The sequence below is a fragment of the Canis lupus genome, chromosome 4 (genome assembly GCF_048164855.1).
Source record: "Canis lupus baileyi chromosome 4, mCanLup2.hap1, whole genome shotgun sequence".
Classification (NCBI taxonomy): domain Eukaryota; kingdom Metazoa; phylum Chordata; class Mammalia; order Carnivora; family Canidae; genus Canis; species Canis lupus.
The window spans coordinates 25,709,743-25,730,585 of NC_132841.1; the positions used below are offsets into that span (position 1 = coordinate 25,709,743).

General features: G+C 36.4%; 1 protein-coding gene across 18 annotated transcripts in view; it reads left to right on the plus strand.

Annotated features, from left to right (window-relative positions):
• Positions 1 to 20,843, plus strand: part of ADK (adenosine kinase) — a 506,565-nt gene that overhangs the window by 448,480 nt on the left and 37,242 nt on the right. The gene's annotated exons all lie outside the window — the stretch shown is intronic.

The following is a 20,843-nucleotide window of genomic DNA, read 5'->3' on the forward strand; positions in this document are numbered from 1 at the left end:
ATAAGGAGGTTTTACCAAGGCCGTTTGTCTTGACAGCCTCTAGATTCCAACTTTTGTCTCCTACTAGTATAAAACACCAGATTCCTTTCTGGGCTCTATCATCCTTGATATCCCATTCTGATAATTCTTCGCTCTTTTATTAGACCCTCAATGCCTTCAAGTACATTTTTAAAAACATTTTACCCAGATGTTCTAATTGTTCTTCTTGAAATAGTTGGCCTAAATTATGTAATCTGCCATTATCAAAAGCCCCTAGAACCTTCTTAAATTAATATTAATACTTCTCTGGCCTTCTGTGATACTTAGGAAACAGGGTCAGGATGTCTTACCAGGACATCCTTGTATGCACATCTTATCTGTATCACATTCATCCAGGTACTCTTAAGGGTACTTCTTGAATGTTTAGTCTGGTATTATACTTGGTTCAGACAAAGAGAAGGCATTATTCAAATAAGCAGTTACTCTGTAACCTTCATCTCATAATTTTAAATTGTTTGGATTAAAAGTGCTGCCTTTATTATATTTATTAAGTAGCCTAACAAATAACCCTCAAAATCTTAATGACTTTGATTAACAGATACTTATTTTTATGTTACATTCTTGTTCTATACTGGGTTAGCTGAGTCACCATTCCATGTTGTTTATTCTAGGACCAAAACTGAGACAGCCCAATCCAGAACATGCTAATTATATTAGAGGTGAAAGGATAAGAAAACTACATAGTAGTTCTTATAGCTCTTGCATCACTTCCCCTCATATTTCATTAGCTGAAGCAAGTCACGTGGCCAAGCCTGATATTGATCAGAAAGGAAGTATAATTTTTAACAGATTACAGTTCTGCCACAGGGATAAGCCCAGTAAAGGGGAAACAGTGAATGCAATATACATTGGCTCCATTTTCCTTCACGGGTTTATATGTATTCTGGTCTTCTTGTTTTAAAACTAATGCTTGAAATAAAAGGTCTTGTTGTAATTTAGAATTTCAACCAACTGAAAACAAAACATCAAAACAAACTATTGTTTAAACCTTGAATTAAGCTAAAGAATTGGGTTTGTTTTAAAAACCACTCTAGGCTCTTTTTTAAAATATTAATTCTGTGTGTGCCCAGTTTCTTTCATCTGGTATTTCTCTAAATTCCTTTATCTCGTCTCTTATCCAAGCAGTCGTATGGGAATTAGCTCTTTGGGTAGTTAAATCTTCAGTATTGACCTCTAGAGTGGCCCAGTTTTGTTTTCCATTTTGTTCTTCTACTTTCATGAGCACTAAATTTTCCATATTAGCTTTTCTAGGATATTTATTTAAACAATTTTGTTTGTTCGAACTTTAAATTACATTATTCCCATTTATTTGCAATTCTTCTGTCTTCTAGTTGTTTTAATTGCCCACCCACCAAAGGTACATTTATTGTCTCCTACCCTGTCATTCATTATATATGCCCACAATCTAAACTCAGAGTTGTCCCTTATAATTGTGACACTTTTCTAGCTGTTCTCCTGTTACTTGTTCAAAACATTTTTGGATTTTTGGAATGTATGGAGATTTTCTTCAGTGTTTGAAGTTTTCTAGTATTGTCATTTCATGGATCAGAGCAATTCCTAATATTCTTGTATGGGGCGTCTTGTATAATTTTTTTTCATGACTAAAGAACAATATTAAGCAACATTGGAAATTTTATTATTTCTTAACCTAAAATATAATCGTTATTTAATGATGGGATGCGAATATATGTTCTGTGAAAGGGAGAGAGAGATACTCCAAATAGAATTCCAGTGTCAAAAAGCAGCAAGTGCTACCACTGTTTTGTGACCCCTGAATGTTGTCTGCTCTCTTTGTACTAAATCTAATAGTAATTGATCCCAAAGAAGATCACAAAATTCCCCATTGTTGGCTTTAGGAATGCATTGATGAGTACCTTGTTTGATGGGATAAAAGCTTCAATAAGTGATGCCCCCACCTGAGTGGTTAATTTCAAAATATTGTTTGTCTAACATATTGTTGTCAGTGACAACTGAACAAGAACTTTTAGGAGCAGTTGGCTGTGCAATAATAGCAAATTTCAAGGCTATGCAAATTGTGCCAGTTCAGCCCCGCTCTTTTCTCTATTATCATATCAATTGAGTCAGTTCATAGTAGACAAAGCAAGGTTATGGGAACCACCTAGAGCATCATGCACCATTTAACATCAATGCAGCATACATGAACATCTGCAACTTCAGTCTTATTAACAGAGGATAGAATAGAAGGCAATAAACAGCTTTCTTCATCATTTAATTGCAAAATAGTATTTCCTAATGTTTGCATTGTTTATCAACAGGAACTTCATCAATAATTGTATAATTATGGCTGCCTAGATTACAGTGGTCTCATACATCTTGTCATTTTTTACAGAAGTCTAAATTTGAACACATGATTCAAGACTAATTTCAAGTCCCTTGAAATGTGAATTGCATAATACAGATATTTTGTGTAGCAGAAGAATGGCAGTTTATGATTCCTCAGTCACTTAGGGGATTAAGTTAACACAGAGAAGAGGAAGAAAGGCAGCAAAAAACATGAGGAAGCCACTAGTTAGATTCAAACACAGACCCACTGAACATGAGAGTAGATTATCTTCTTTAGAATTAATCACAAGTAATTAGATGTTTGCTTTAGGCCAAAATTGGGCCAAATTAAAACACGATTATTATGCCGAGGTCTTCCCCTCAGCCTCTATGTTTAAAGGAAGAAAATGGCAGAAAAATCACAAGAATAGTGAGAAAAAAAGCAATGGTGGCCAAAGCTAGAAATTCCAAATAGCAGAGGAAAGGCTTGACACACCTGTTCAGCCTCTACCTCTGTTGCTTTTTTAAAGCCTGATAATGCCACTACTCCTAACTAGAAAAACGTGAGCATTTACCATAAGCAGCCAAGTGTGTTCTTTAGGTTCTGTGGCAGCAGAATTCCTTTTTTTGCACACAATGGGATATATCCATGAAAAAAATGAAGGGAAATAATATAAGTAGAGTAAGTTACTGATGTAATCAGTGGGAGTTTTCTCACAATTGAGCAGAAAGAGAAAAATACGAAAAACAATGGCTACATTGAAAGCAAATAAAGCAAGAGGCTATTCTGAAAGCTTGTCTCATTTAAACAAGAAAATCTCATATTTTTATTTAAATTAATTTTATCTTTAGGGAAAATCTGAGGCCTATTCTAGAAATTGCCTTTGAAATTCTTCAATTGGTGATTAAGATTCCTCTCCCTCACAAGAAAATTAAAAATCTTAAATTGAGTGAGCCCCATTTGAACTGTTTCTTCCCAAATGATCAACGTAGTTATTTCCTTTAGGAAAAAAAAAAAAAAAGAAAACTCTAGAGTTAGACTATTTCCTCCACCTGATTAGTCTGTACTTTATGCCTTTAATAATTCTTCATTCGTTTTCTAGCAGGAAATCTTTCTTCCCTTCTCAGATTTTTTTAAAGATCATAAAAGGAAGGGGGGAAAGCACTTATCTAGTAAAGTATCCAAAGAGTAAAGGAAGATAGAGTTTTCACCCCCTTTTTTGTGGTTCTTGAGTATAATGAACATAGCAGAAGCTTTTGAATATGATAAGTAACCTATCGTTTCCTCTCTCTGAGGGATGCTAAGAACTGGTTTGTTAGAGGTAGTAGTTTGACTTGTAATTATTTAACACTGCAGAAGATTCCTAAAATAATTGCAGCCTTTACTATAAACCTGAAAAAGTTCTAGCTCTGTGCAGAATGAGGGTGGAGATTTTATATACATATATACATATTTATGCCTCTCACCTGAATACTTCAGAGAGCACATTTTTCTAGGCTGAGGCTTTACAATAAATGTGCAGTACCAATTCTGACACATGTATACCTTTCCTTTGAAGAATTTATATGCAGACATTTTTCAGAAACCCTTTCTAGAAGCTATTTATCAAAACTGCTAAGATAATAACTTTGTCCTAATGAGTCCCAGTCTCTGTTTAGGGAATAATCGATAAACTACAAATTAATGTTCCATAATTCACATTACAATGCACATGTAATTATTTTGAGATGAGGCAAACTCTATGCATTTAATTTACAGCTGTAATTAAGTAAACTCATTTGATACTAATTAGGTGAGCCTAAAAGGATCATAGGTTCATATATTTAATTATCAAAATATAATCAGCAACCAGTTTTTGAAAAGCTTTTCTATCTTGAGCTCAACACTGAGCTTTGGCCACACTACAATTTTATCTTCTTGGAACTTCAACATATTAAAATGCATTGTGAATAAGAGGTCTACTTAGTGAATTTGCTTTTTTGACAATTATATTTATATTTAACATCTGAAAAAAATGGGCTTCAGAATACAGAAGTTCTATATCTGACAAAACTGTCCATCAGAAGTAAAGGAAAATTAAGACATTTCCAGTTAAACAAAAGCTAAAGAAGTTCAGTAGTAGGAGTTCAGGCCCTATGAGAAATACTGAAGGGAATCCTTCAGCTGAAATGAATGGATGCTAGAGTCACTCATAGCCATATGAAGAAATAAAGAACTCAAGCAAAGGTAACTACATTGGTAAATATAATAGCCAGTAGTAATGTATTTTTGGTATGTAGCTCTTCTTATTCACACATGATTTAAAAGACAAATACATTGAATAGTAATTATAAATATATGTTAATTGGCACATATGTATAAAGATGTAATTTATAACAATAGAAGCAGGGAAGAAGCTGTATAGGAAGAAAGGTTTTATACCCTTTCTTGAAGATTGAAGCTAAGTTGGTATCAATTCAAACTAGATTGCTGTATATTTAGGATGTTAGTTATAATCCCCATAGTATCCACTAAGAAAATATCTAATGAATACAGAAGTTTTCTCTCTTTTGTTAAAATAATATATAAAATTTGGGGGCAAATTTTACAGGCAAACTCTATAGCTCAGTTGGCTGAGCGTCCAACTCTTGATTTTGGCTCAAGTCATATCTCAGGGTGGTGGGATGGAGCCCTGCATCAGGCTCTACACTGAGTGTGGAATGTACTTAAGATTCTCTCTCCTTCTCCCTCTGGTTCTGTGCTCTCTCTCTCTCTCACTCTCTCTATAAAAAAGAAAAAAATAGTATATAAAAATCAACTTATTATAAAATGTACTTGATTTCTAGAAGTCTTATAAATTCTACTGGCAGTCAATCATCAAGTATTTATTGAATACCTAAAATAAGGGGCTTTCTTCTAGCTTTAAATAGTGTCCCTGTTTCTTCCCACTAAATTCATAAACATATAATCAGGGAAGAGTTATCTGATATCTAGAGTGACTTCCTAATGTTAGAATATGCTAGATAAAATGTTCACATTCTCATATTCTCCAGCCACATCTGTGCTTTAAGGAACATGAAAGCTTGTGCTCATGATTCCCTAAAGGGATAAAAGTTATGTCTGTCTCCATGTGTTTAAAACCAAGACACCTGGCTGTGGTGAGTAGAAGCAACCTATGTGGTCAAGTGTATGTTCCCTTCATTCTCAAAGTATTTAGGGTATTGTCATCACTATCAGAAATGTGGAACTTTCCTCAGACACTCAAATTTAGACTTTTGGAATGAGCTAACCAGAACATGGGGTCTTTTCCCTTTCCTTAGCAGCAGCCACTATAGTAAAATAAAAAATAATTGCCAATACTTTCATTATATATTATAGCTGACATAGAACATTTACCTAAATATTATTTAAAATGAGGTATTATCTTTGATGAACAAATGGTGCACCTAAGTGGCTTAGTCGGTGAAGCATCTAACTCTCAGGTCATGATCTCAGGGTCGTGAGATCGAGCCAAGCCCCACATGAGGCTCCACACTGGGTATGGAGCCTGCTTGAGATTCTCTCTCTCCTCTCTCTCTGCCCCTCCATCCCTGTTCATGCTTGCATGCTCTTTCTCTCTTTGCCTCTGTCTCTACCTCCCTCCTTTCCTCCCTACCACCCTCAAAGAAAAAGAAAAAAAAGATGAACAAATGAGAATCTGACCTGTAAGGCTGTTGTTGCTTCCTTTACTTCTTTGGGAGTACAGGACTTTGTCTTTTCAAAGAATTAACTAATACAGCACAAATTTCTTCTGTCCAGATATAACCAACATTAAAGCTTCACATACTACACAGTTAAGACACCAGCCTTGCTACACTGACTTCTGTAGCCTGAACAATTTGTATATTGTTTCTGGGTCAACTAAGGAAGTATAAATAGTATTGTCATCTATGAATAGGCCAAATCTAGCAGATGCCATTTACATAGACTAGAGTATAAATAGCTATGTGATATAATAGCTATATGATGTGGTGTTACTAAATTGAATTGTCTACCATCTTCCAGTCTGAGAAACAACGATACTGATTCTTAATATTGTTTGATGGAAAAACTGTGAGTAGTTCAAAATAACTAGCAAGTCTTTATACTTGACACCTAATGGCTTCTCTTCTCTCTGAGGGTGAGAATTATTTGGTGACTTGAGTAGACATTTAAAATGATACCTTGGAGAGGGAAACGGGAGCACCAGCTAAGGATCATTAGTAGGACCAATTCTAAGAGGAATTGCAGTAATTGGCACAGTATTTGGATGACAAACACCAGCCTTCTTTGACATGGGGTCTTTATCATTTTTGTTTGTTTGTTTTTTCTTTATCATTTTTTTAAATAATGTTATGCCATTCTTCTTAATCTCCAAAGAGACATGAGTATGATCCTTAGACTATTCCTGCAACTTTTTAAAAATCTGATGCTGCAACTTCCATTCATAAGGAATGATGAGAAGTACAACCAACTTTTAAAAGCATTGTAAAATATGGTACTTGAGAGGGTTTTTTAAACAGGTAATTAACCATACATTTAAACATTTTAATCTACTTTTAAGTGCAAGAGAAATTGGAAAATGACTCAATAAAGAAAAGTATTCTGTTTAAATTGGGTAAAATGGTTGTTTACTGGTATTTATCGCTATACTGCAGGTAGTCAAGTTATCTGCAATTCCAATTTAGTTTATTGGACAAAAGATAGTACTCATAACTTTTATCCATGTTTGTCAGAGCACCCACTGAAAATGACCCCATACTTTAGGGAACTTTTAACTTTATTGTAAAGTATAGAATATTCTAAAAATATTTTTCTTTCAGCATAAATCTGTGACATTCCCTTGAAACATTACCATGCCTACAAACCAGATTGCACTAAAACATCAGTGATATTTCAGCATTGCTTTCTTGCTCTAAGATTTCTTCTAATCCATAAAAAAGAGAGAAACACTGGTTCCCTCATACTTGATGCAGTTTTTACTTTGTAAACTTCATAAACATTTGTGATTGCCACCGCCAACAATTCAAACAGAAATCTTACTGATGGGAAGTCCATCAGTAGCTTTTCCTTTAATAACAGAGCACAACTTTGCATGTGCATATCATTTTGAAAATCTTTACTATTGTACTCAGAAGGAAATATATGACATTAAGAAGGGGTACATTTAGAATATCAATAATGTCTTAAATCTTCCTACTGCAGTGATTAGGACTAAACCATACACAAAAAATTTAAGAAAGCTGTTGCTGTTTGGTCACTCAGTGTTTTTCATAACCATGACGCCTTGGTTCAAATTATGTAACAAATGCCTATTCCTGTTCTAGTTTTAACAGCCTACAATTTCTGTATAAGGAAGAATCACATACATATAGATGTTGGTTGGACTTATATGGTATCTTTATGAGGTGAATCCCACTCTTGTCATTGTGATCATTTGATTAACCTCATTTGATCCTTAACCTAAGTGTTAACTCCAAGTCCCTATTATTAGAACCTTCTATCCTTAAACAAGATCTGAACCTAGGTTTATTGAATCATAAAAGTGTCTTCAGGGGCAGCCCGGATGGATCGGCAGTTTAGCGCCGCCTTTGGCCCAGAGCGTGATCCTGGAGACCTGAGATCTAGTCCCATGTCAGGCTCCCTGCATGGAGCCTGCTTCTCTCTCTGCCTGTGTCTCTGCCTCTGCGCGCGTGTGCGCGCGCGTGTGTGTGTGTGTGTGTCATGAATAAATAAATACAATCTTTAAAAAATAAAAGTGTCTTCATTTGTGAATGATGGAAAACAACTTGCTTGAATGTACCATTCATATATTTTTATGGTTTCTCCAGGATGTCTTCAGCACAGTTAGATCTGGAAAGGTTTTTAGAACAAATTAGGCAACATTGAATTTATTCACTATTGAAATAGCATATTACCCTCTGATTTTCAAGTATTCATATGATTTCCTTTCATACAAGCATTTAGAATACATGATTAAATCCTAATAACTCTAAAAAAGACAGGATCATGGACAACTAGAACCTTTAGTTTACTTGGTTTACTTATCTAACCTAGAGAAGCATGTTATAATTAGGTATCACTTATTCAGAATCATTAAGAAAATATATATTGAGCTCATACTCTACTACATGAGAAAGAAACTAGTCTTAAGGAAGTTAAAATCTTGCAGAAATAATCATTCAGTAAAAAGTTTTTATTGAGCACCTACTGTGTACTGGGACTTGGTTAAGTTATGATTCCTACCTATAAGGAGTTTGTAGTTTAGTAGAAAAAATTCATATGAATAAGTAAAACTATAAATATGATAAATCCATTCTTAGAGATATGTAAAAGTTATAAATGATGGCATAAAAAAGGAAGCAGTCATCTCTGCTTCTAAGCAAGACCCTGAGAAGTCAGGGACTGCATCCAAGAAGACAACCTTATCTGGGATTTGGAACTAATAGGGAAGGATGATTTGTGCAGTAAAGCTGGTATGATATAGGTATAAAAAAAAAGAAAACATGACATGTTTGAAAAATTATGAGTGTGAGAGAGACAAAATCACAGCTCGGGAAATGGCAAGAGATAAGGTTAAGATAAGATAAGAGATAAGACTTCAATAGAGAACCATCAAAGGGCTTTTAACAGGAGAATAACATGATGAGATTTGTATTCATGAAAAACTAGTCTGTTCATTCAACAAATGTTTCCTGAGCACCTATCATGTGCAAAGCATAGCTTTGGGTGCTAGAGATCATCAGACAAATTGCCTTTCCTGTAGCCCTTCTTACCTAAGTAGCCAAGGTTTGTGCCATGAACCCTAGTTGCTTCCTTGGGCATAGCTGAATGAATCAGGGTTAAGAACCTCAACAAGGTTAGGCAATCTATAGATGGCCAGTGACCTATGAGCTAAGCCACAGAGGAAGCCAGTTTTTATAAACCTGAGAATGGAGCAAGTGCATAGAAAAAAGCAAAGAGAGAACAGGTTGAAATGAACTGCTTTAAGGTTAAAAAGATAGACTTCATATAGTGAACCTATTAAAGGTATCAGAAATCTTGGAAGGAAGGAAGGAAGGAAGGAAGGAAGGAAGGAAGGAAGGAAGGAAGGAAGACACCAAAAAAGGGGGAAATAAGGTTTTAAGGCAGTAATTCCATTTATCATTATTTTCTTGGTCACCTTTCTTACGATTTTTTTAAAGATTTATTTATTTATTGAGAGTGTGTGTGCACACACATGAGTGGGGAGAGGAGCAGAGAGAGAGAATCTTCAAGCAGAATCCCTGCTGAGTGCAGGAGCCCAATGCAGGGTTTGATCTCACGACCCATGAGATCATGACCTGGGCTGAAACCAAGAGTTGGATGCTTAACCAACTAAGCCACCCAGTCACCCCTTCAGTCACTTTTCTATGGAAAACTATTTTCATATTCAAAGCAAACACTCTTCTACTCGTTACCTGTCCATATTCAGCACTGAAGATTTTAACTGACGTTTACTTGAAACATTTGTAGAAAATTCAAAGAAAACATGAACAAACTGAGAGGCTTTACTGCAAACAATGATCATAGTGCTCCATATCAAAACCATGCCTTCAGTAGCAGCAATTTCAAGTGTGATCTCAATCTCCCATACCCAAAAGTCTTATTTTAAGATTAATAATTCTTGTTCATTTATTCATTAAATGATTACTTTGTGCCAACTTTTGCTCTAAATGCCTTATATGTGTTAAGTGATTTAGCCTCACAGAAATGCTATGAGATAATTAGTGTTAATGTCCCTGTTTTGTACATGAGAAAATTGAGGCATAGAGAGTTTGGCTTGGTTATGAGCTAGTATATGGGAATTTACTAGTAATTGGGAATATGAACCCGAGCAGTCAGATTTATATTTTTAATACAGTATTATACTGCCTCTATTCTCTGTGGAGTATTTATCTACTTAATTTGGTCAAATTTAGTTATCAGTACCCAACTTAGAAAGGGAATTTAAGGGATGCCTGGGTGGCTCGGCAGTCAAGCATCTGCTTTGGCTCGGGGCATGATCCGAGTGTTCCAGGATTGAGTCCCTCATCAGGCTCCCTGCATGGAGCTGACTTCTCCCTCTGCCTGTGTCTCTGCCTGTCTCTCTGTGTCTCTCATGAATAAATAAATAAAATCTTTTAAGGAGGGGGAGAGGATTTAAATGTCAGTTAAATGCTATATACTGCTTAATCAAAATCTTGCTTTTTTCCCATGCTCACCTTTTTTTCAGAAAAAATGATAGCAACATTGCTCAAATGGTCACTTTGGAATCCCATTTTATTTTCTCTCTCTGTCTCTGTCTTTGTCTCTGTCTCTCTCTCTCTCTCTCTTTGATCCCAAAGTACTTTGCTCCAAGACCCTGAGCAGTTGACAACCTCTATGAGCCTCAGTGTCTTCACTTATAAAGTCAGGTCAATTTGTGGGATTGCCGTGGGAAATACATGATATGAAGTATATAAAGCACTTGCTGTAGTAGTTAGTGCACAGTAAGCACTTGAATGTCACTTTGCTAGCTCACAAACTGCAATTGTATCCCATTGTTTGATGTATTAAATCCAAAGATTTGTCTTCCTAGAGATGGCTGGACCCTACCCATCTTGCATTATTTCTTTCCTTACCTAAGCTTGTTTCTTTCTCTGTGCCTCCTGGAATATATATATATTTTATTTCCTCTCCTCTTCACTATCCATATCTTCCTAGCTTAAGTTCAGTCTTCTCCATGAAACCATCTCCAGTTAATTAAATTCACATTGTTTCTTTCCTTTGAAATCCTGTTGCAGTTATAATAAATATTACATTGTATGATACTTCACAAATTCTTTCACATGTGCTAGATTTCTTTCAGTATAGGTTATAAGTTATTTCAGAAGATAAATCATGTCTTAATATTTCCCCTATATCTCCCCCAAAGGATCTAGAAGGATCTAGAAGGAGCTCATGGCAAGTGTTCAACAAATACTTGTTACCTGATTGAAGAAAATAAGCTCCTAAAAACACCTTATAAAATTGTTTATCAGTATATACCAATATGTATTACATTTAAACATACAAACACATAAGAGGAGGTGAAAACCATAGCCTTTGCATTCTCTATAATCCCTATAGAGAGATCCATCAGAAATGGAGAAAAGTAATAAACCATATTTAAGAATTTTTAAAAATTGTATAGGGCTTTATATTTGAAAGGGTACTTTCATAACATTAATACTTAATCCATATAAGAATCACAGAAAATAGCTAGAACAAGTATTATGCTCATTTTTCTTTTTTTTTTTTTTTTCTTTATTTTAGGAGAGAGAGCACATGCACAATGAGGGGGGGAGACAGAGGTAGAAAGAGACTCTTAGGCAGACTCCCTGCTGAGCACAAAGCCCAACATGGGGCTAAATCCCATGACCCTTAAATCATGACCTGAGCCGAAATCAAGAGTTGAACACTTACCTGACTGAGCCACCCAGGCACTCTTCTCCATCTTCTAAGTATAATAAAATTGTGGTTATTTGTGCAAGGTCTTGAAAAGTAGCATCATTGACTCTACTCCCAACCCCCACCATTCTGTCCATTCTATATAAGGCTGCCGTTTTTAAATCAAAGATGGGACTATGTCACTCCCCTGCTTAAAATCTTACAGTGGGGACACCTGGGTGGTATAGTCAGGTAAGCCTCGACTCTTGGTTTTGGTTCAGATGGTGATCTCAGGGTCCTGATATCAAGCCCCACATCAGACTCCATACTCAGCACTGAGTCTGCTTAAGACTTTCTTACTCTCAAAAAAAAAAAAAAAAAAAACTTTCTTACTCTCTCCCTCAGCCCCTGCTCACCCCTACCCCCACCCCAGCCTCGCTCCCACATGCATGCTCCTTTCTCTAAAATAAATTTTTAGGGCAGCCCGGGTGGCTCAGCGGTTTGGCGCCTGCCTTTGGCCCAGGGCATGATCCTGGAGACCGGGGATCAAGTCCCACGTCGGGCTCCCTGCATGGAGCCTGCTTCTCCCTCTGCCTGTGTCTCTGCCTCTCTCTGTCTCTCATGAATAAATAAATAAAATCTTTTAAATAAATAAAATGTTTAAATCTTAAAAAAATTTAAAAACCTTCCAATGGTTTCCCATTCTATATAGGATGAAATTCTACCAACAGCCACACACTCTTGATCTCTCCACACTCACTACACTCTAGTGACAGTAGCCTTCCTAAACTTAAAAAGGGTTAGTTCACATAGCTTGTTGCTAGCCCAGAGCCTCTGCTCTTGAATATTCTGCACCTGGATCTTCACAAGGCTAGCTCTTTCTTGCTATTGAAGTCTCAATTCAAACATCACCTCCTCAGTAAAGAAGTAGCAACCATCTAAATTAATTTACCTCCCCAGTCATATTTTATCATATCATCCTGTTTTATTTTATTTGTGGCATTTATTATCTCAAATTATCTTTCTCATTGTTTCTTGTATACTGTCTGTCCTCACTAAAATGTAGGTCCCATGAGAGCAGGGGTTTTGTGTGTCCTATTCACATCTGTATTCCCAGTCTGGGGGCCTGACATATGATAAGCTCTTAATAAGCATTTATTGAATAAAGTAGCTGAACCAAAACCAGACTAAAACCATGGGTCTTTTGAGTCCTAATCCAGTGTTCCTCCAACCATTCCATTTATCCTACCTTTCATGAAAGCACTTACACCTTTGGAGCTACAATAAGAATTGATGTTCAGAATAATGACATTAACATGTGCTCTAGGATTCTCTATTATCAAAGAAAATTTTCATTCAGTTTAATAAACTAAACTAATTAAAGCAGGGATGTCATGGTATATTATTATATTAATACATTTAGAAAGATTTCTAACTAAAAAGACTTTCTGCTTTTTCTTTAGTTAACCAGAAAATTAAATTAACCCAGAGCTCTTCATTCCCCAAAAGTCCTTGTTAATTAGGATTGTTCTATAAATCTCTATTATTAGTAGAATTTGTCATCTGTTTCATTACCCTGTTTATTAGGGCAGGCTGAGCAGGGTGTCTTTGCTCATATCCTGGTATGTATATCCTAATGAAAAGAAAAGCATTTCCTGGATTCTCACTTTTTTCTTATTCTTTGACACAGGCATATTTCATGCTCTTGGTATAACAATTTAGTTTTCGTATGTCAGTTCCCTATAAAAAGTAGGAATGAAATTATTGACTTTGGCTTTTAAATAAAGCCAAATAATTAAATTTAGGGTCTACTTAAAATAAAAGCATTAGTGCTTTGCAACATTGTGTATAATAGCAGAAGACTGAAAACAACCTAAAAGTCCATCAATAAAAGACTGCTTTAATTTATTTAAGTATATCCATACAGTGGACTATTATGCAGCAATAAAAATGCAGACATTCTCTGCTTACCAACAAAGAACGATTTCCAAGTGAAAAAAACATGGTCCAGAGCCACCCACAAAGATGGGTACTTTTTTGTTTAAGAATAAGAAGGGAGGGCAGCCCGGGTGGCTCAGCGGTTTGATGCCACCTTCAGCCCAGGGTGTGATCCTGGAGACCCGGGATCAGGTTCTGCATCAGGCTTCCTGCATGGAGCCTGTTTCTCCCTCTGCCTGTGTCTCTGCCTCTCTCTCTCTCTCTCTCTCTCTCTCTCTCTGTCTCTCATGAGTAAATAAATAAAATCTTAAAAAAAAAAAAAAGAGAGGAGGGGTGGGCACCTAGGTGGCTCAGTGGTTGAGCATCTGCCTTTGGCTCAGGTTGTGATCCCAGGGTCCTGGGATTGAGTCCCACATCAGGCTCCCTTTGGGGAACTTCTTCGTCTGCCTGTCTCGGCCTCTCTCTGTGTCTCTCATGAATAAATAAATAAAATCTTTTAAAAAGAATAAGAAAGAAGAGGTGCGTGGGTGGCTCATTAAGCCTCCAACTCTTGGTTTCAGCTCAGGTCATGATCTTGCAGTTGTGGAATTGAGCCCCGCATCCAGGTCTGCTCTCAGCATGGAGCCTGCTTCAGATTCTCTCTCCTTCCCCTTCTCTCTCTTTCTCTCTGTCTCTCTAATCAATAAAATCTTTTATAAAAACGAAAAAAATAAGAATGTGTTTGCTTGAATGTGCATAGAGAAATTCTGGAAGGATTTACAGAAAAACAATAGCAGTGATAACCACATTGGAAAGCAGTAGGATTAGAAACTGGATGAATAGGAGATAAGAGGTGAGAAAGTTTTTTTTATAGGATATCTTTTAATAAATTTGTATTTTTTAACTCTGTGTATGCACTACCTATTTAAAAGGTTAAATTAAAAACAAACATAATGGGCAGCCCGAGTGGCTCAGCAGTTTAGCGCCGCCTTTAGCCCAGGGCCTGATCCTGGAGACCTGGGATCTAGTACCACTTTGGGCTCCCTGCATGGAGCCTGCTTCTCCCTCCACCTGTGTCTCTGCCTCTCTCTCTCTGTATCTCTCATGAATAAATTTTAAAAATCTTAAAAAAAAAAAAAGTAACTAAAAAGCACTGTGTAATTCTGGACTGAATCTTGTAGTGGATGGGAAAAAAACTGTAAAATACAGGACAATTAACAAATTGAAATATGGAATATAGATTATATAAAATAACAATATTAAGCTTTTAAATTTATCAACTGTATTGTGGTTACTTAAAAGAATATCCTTATTCTTGGAGATTCACACTGAATTATTAAGAAGTAAAGGCATGATATAAGCAATTCATGCTCAAAAGCTTAAAACAATAAATAATAATATGTACATATATATGAAAAGATTAAGTAAACATTGTGGCAAAATATTAAAAACTGGTAAATCTGGGCAGCCCGGGTGGCTCAGCGGTTTAAGTAACACCTTCAGCCCAGGGCCTGATACTGGAGACCCAGGATCAAGTCCCACATCGGGCTCCCTGCATGGAGCCTGCTTCTCCCTCTGCCTGTGTCTCTGCCTCTCTCTCTCTCTCTCTCTCTCTAATAAATAAATAAATAAAAATCTTTTTTAAAAACCTGGTAAATCTGGATAAACATTTTATGGGAGTTCTCTGTATTTTTCATCAAATTTTCCTATTAGTTTAAAATTATGTTCAAATAAAAGGTTAATAAAAAAAAAACAAGCAAACAGGGCAGCCCCCATGGTGCACGCAGTGGCTTGGCGCCGCCTGCAGCCTGGGGTGTGACCCTGGAGACCCGGGATTGAGTCCCTCGTCAGGCTCCCTGCATGGAGCCTGCTTCTCCCTCTGTGTGTCTGCCTCTCTCTCTCTCTGTGTGTGTCTATGAATAAATAAATAAAATCTTTTTTAAAAAAAGCAAACAAAAACATTAATACTGTGGATATTACATCATTATAAAGAATGGCCATGGTAGAGGAGCCACTTTTAAGAATTTCAAGAGTTCTGATTTTTACCTAGTCATATTTTTCACTTTGTGGTGAAGATTTTGCCATCACTTTTCAATCTTTCCCATGCCTGGTGATGTTCATTCAGAGGCAGTGGCAGAGGTTGAAACAGCTGCTTGCAATTGAAAACACCTGTCTACCTTGAGATTGTAAACACCTCATCCTGCTATCTTCCAACAGTTATATCTTTCCTACAATTTAAAGGTGACATAAAAAAGTGACCAAAAGAAGGGACAAAACATGGCATTTTAAAATATCTTGAACAAAATTTTCTAAGGATGTTAATTATCATGAGGTTATATATATACAATGCTAAAATACATAGTTAATTTAGTAGCAGTAGGGCTACAGAAGCATTTGATCTAGTAGTTTGGCATTGAGCGACTGAATTTTATCATTTTTTCAGGTAAATATTGCATGAACTTACTATTTCTACTAATTGACTTAGCATTATATACATGTGAGGATGTTTTGATTCTAGACAGATAGCTAATAAATGATACCAAAGAAATCTGTTATCAACTGAATATCCTTTTTTGTTTCCTGTCTGCTTAAGGAAGTTCATGATCCTGTAGTTTTATAGAAATCTGGAAAATAGGAATAATAATTATTACCAGTCCTTTTCCTTCTCACTTTACAAAATGTTTGGAAAGTTTTGAGAAACAGTGGCTCTGACTTACCTTGTTTTTTTTTTAAGATACAAAAAATCATTTCAGGTTCTTGGCTGGCTTAGTATAGCATGCAGCTCTTGATCTTGGGGTTGTGAGTTCAGGCCCCACGCTGGGTATAGAGATTACTTAATAATAAAATATTTTGACAACAAAAAAGATCATAAGCTATTTTAAAAGTCACTAATTCTTTTTATTAGTAATTCCATGTATAATTAGCAATATTCTTCCACATATCATACATTTACTACTTTTTATGTTTATTTTTTTTAAGATTTTATTTATTTATTCATGAGAGACACAGAGAGAGAGAGGCAGAGACACAGGCAGAGGGAGAAGCAGGCTCCATGCAGGGAGCCTGATATGGGACTCGATCCCAGGTCTCCAGGATCATGCCCTGGGCCGAAGGCGGCGCTAAACCGCTGAGCCACCCGGGCTACCCACACTTACTACTTTTTAAAAGCTTTTTTTTTTTTTTAATTTATGATAGTCACACACAGAGAGAGAGGGGCAGAGACATAGGCAGAGGGAGAAGCAGGCTTCATGCACCAGGAGCCCGACGTGGGGTTCGATCCTGGGTCTCCAGGATCGCGCCCTGGGCCAAAGGCAGGCACTAAACCGCTGCGCCACCCAGGGATCCCCTAAAAGCTTTTTATCTGACTATAGTTGACACTCAATGTTACATCGGTTTCAAGTTTACAACAGAGTAATTCCATAGCCCTATACATTATGCTATGCTTGCCACAAATGTAGCTACAATCTGTCATCATAAACACTATTCCAGTACCATGGACTATATTTACAGTAGCCAAGATGTGAAAACAACCCAAGTGTCCATGGATAGATGAATGGATACAGAAGATGTGGGATATATATATATATTTTTTTTATTCATGAGAGACACAGAGAGAGGGGGGAATACTATGAAGCCATAAAAAGAATGAGGTCTTGTCATCTGCAACAACATAGGTAGATCTAGAAGGTTTTGTGCTATGTGAAATAAGTCCTACCAAGAAAGAGAAATATCATATGGTTTCACTTATATGTCGAATCTAAAAAATGAAACAAATGTATCAAAAAGCAGAATCAGACTTAAAAATATAGAGAACAAACTGATGGTTGCCAGAGGAGAGGGAGATAGAGGGATGAACAAAATGGGTGAAACAGAGTGGGACATACAGGCTTCCACTTATGGAGTGAATAAGTCATGGGAATAAAAGGCTCTAATGTATCTTACGCTCTTATTTAGAAGCACTTGATCAGAGCTAACAGTGTCATTTTTCTAGAACTAAGACAAAGCTATTATTGCTACTTCAGGCCCATTTTACACCTAAGTGAGTCATGAAAGTGTCCTGGCCTCATTGGCTGAATAATGTTCATGCCTATAAGTGTATCTTAAGATTTAGTGAGGTATTTCATATGTTCATACAACAGATGGTCTAGAAGGCTATGGAAAAGGTCATGCTGGTAAATGCTGTCTAGTTAGTTGTGTGAGGTTTTTTTTTTTTTTTTTTGATGTATTTATTTGTTTATTTGAGAGAGAGAGAGTGCGTGGGGAGAGAGGCAGAGGGAAAGAATCTCAAGCAGATTCTATGCTGAGTGCAGAGCTCGAGGATGTGGGGCTGGATCTCACAACCATGAGATCATGACCTGAGCCAAAATCAAGAGTGAGACACTTAACCAACTGAGCCACATAGGTGCTTGATGTGTTGGGGATTTTTATTTATTTATTTTTAAAGTATTTTTATTTATTTATTCATAAGAGACAGAGAGAGAGAGAGAGGCAGAGACATAGGCAGAGGGAGAAGCAGGCTCCACGCAGGGAGTATGTGGGACTCGATCCCGGGACTCCAGGATCACACCCTGGGCCGAAGGCAGGCGCTAAACCACTAAGCCACCAGGTGTCCCGTGTTGGGTTTGTGTGTGTGTGTGTGTGTGTGTGTGTGTGTGTGTGTGTGTTGGGGGTTTTTTAATAGCTCTGTAAACTAACAGATCATTTCATTTCAAAAAAATATCAGAATGTCTCAACAATATAATTGAACCTAAATATTATTGAATGTTGTTAAATCCTTCTTCAGTAATTCAGAACACATTTCAGGATCTTGCAAATTTTCAGGGTATTTTGAAAGGAGCTTTCATAGCATAAGAGCTAGATACAGAAGGTAATAGAGACTAGACTATATCCATTCCAATTCATGACAGCTCTTTTACAGTCTTAGTATTCTTATATATTTATTTGCATCAATAAGCAGAAAAGGTGAAAAATAATTCTTTATGTTACAAGAAATTGAACTTCTATGTCATCTAAGGATAAAACATATCAAAGATATACACATATATCCAGAAAACCATTCATTTAGAATTTTTAGTAGTTAAAAAAAAAATTTTTTTTTAGTAGTTTAGACCAAGAAGTCCTGATTCTTAAGAGCAAAGTTCCAGGTAATCTCATCCATTTTGAATTAGGTTCTATTCATAAATAAAGATTTATCCAACCAAAAATCCATGACTTTTTCAAAGAATTCAAGGAATTATATCTAATTATGGCTTACTTATCATTTATATGTAATTATTTTTCAAATCTACAATCCAATAATTAATTCTTCTATTAACACATTACCTGAAGTGTTTTGTAGACCTCTTTTATTATTACATAATGTAACCCTATTATAAATGGTAATGGCATCATTAATTTAGCTCATTTTACTAATTTAGTGGCTGTTTGGTCCTACTTTATATTATGACTTATACTTGGAAGTAATAAAATCAGATTTCTTTATAAATATTTATGGTATAGTCCTTTTTCCTAAATCAGATGGTAGCCCTTTCCGAATTATTTCTTTTTTTTTATATATAAATAGAGAGAGAGAGAGGCAGAGACACAGGCAGAGGGAGAAGCAGGCTCCATGCAGGGAGCCCGACGTGGGACTCGATCCCGGGTCTCCAGGATCACACCCTGGGCTGAAGGCAGGCGCTAAACCACTGCGCCACCCAGGGATCCCCCCGAATTATTTCTAGTAAAGTCTGTGTAGCAGTATATACTGCATACTCCTTAGAAAATTTAATCCTAGATATTTATGCCTTAACTTTCAATTAATCAGAATCTTGCTAACTACCATATAGGTCCTGGTGTTACAAAATGTGGAAAGCTAGTTACTTAAAGGGTTTTAATAGATGCTTCTCAGCATCTGCAGTCATATGGTCAAAAGGGATCACTAAATGAAGAATCCTCTTCTTGAATATCAATCTTTCCAGTAGGATTTTATTTTCATTATCATATCTGTATTTATCTCTTCTTGAAAGTATCCATTAGGGATGCTGGGTACCTCAGCAGTTGAGCATCTGCCTTCGGCCCAGGGCGTGATCCTGGAGTCCCAGGATCGAGTCCCACATTGGGCTCCCTGCATGGAGCCTGCTTCTCCCTCTGCCTATGTCTCTGCCTCTCTCTCTCTCTCTCTGTGCCTCTCATGAATAAATAAATAAAATATTTTTTTAAAAAAGAAAGTATCCATTAGTACCAGGTAACAGACCGCAGACAGAAATGCTTTTTGAGATTCTTATATTCTTTATTGAGACCCTGAGGTGCTCAATATCTCCTTTTCCCTCTCTCTTGATCTTAGAGGAGATTGAAGTTCACAAGTCTTTGGCCACATCTCTCCCCATAAGTGATGCAAATTTGTGATTTCAGAAATTCTGGCCACCAATAAAAACTACTGTCCAATCTTTTCAGATGTCCTCTGGGCCAAATTTCATCACAAATAACTCCATTCCACTGTCATGTGCCAAGTTTAAAGTTCTGTATTAGGTTACTTTATAGTCAAAACAATCAAGCCCTAGTCCAGACTACTATAAGACAAGAACCCATTGCACTGTCCCTTTTGTTCTACCTAGCTTTTCCTTTTGCTAGTTGACAGTTTAAAGGAAATAGCGACTCCTTGTAAAAAGTAACCAGATTCAGTTATTTGTATAAGCCAACTAAAATCAGCAATTCTTAACATTGGCATGAAGAATTATAACAGAATAGTAGTTATATTTTTATTATGCCATTGTGATTTTCTGTAGAGAAACACCCAAGACTCGTTATTTATATATTTTAAATTTACAGCTCTTTAACTCTATCCAAGATTTCACTGCCAAGAATGCAGTCAAGTTTGAAGCTTTATTAGAGATCCAGGATCCAGTCCTTACAAATATTTTCTTTCATCGTAGTTTCTGTTCAAGTATTTGTACTGTCCAAAAAGGTACTGCTGTGCTTTATAGTCATTCCCAAAATATGTGATCGACGTAGGTATAACTCTAACAAAACACATACAGTATGTGTATGCTGAAAATTACCCATAAAAAGCGTTGTTTACAGATGAATTTGTACCTTGGTTCCCAAGTACTCGTGTACAGAATATAGAACTCATGTTGCCTCTCTCTCTGAATGATGAATGATGAAAGAGTTTCAAACTTTACTAGGTGAGTTTGTGTATTGGGTGTTACAAAGAAAAGTC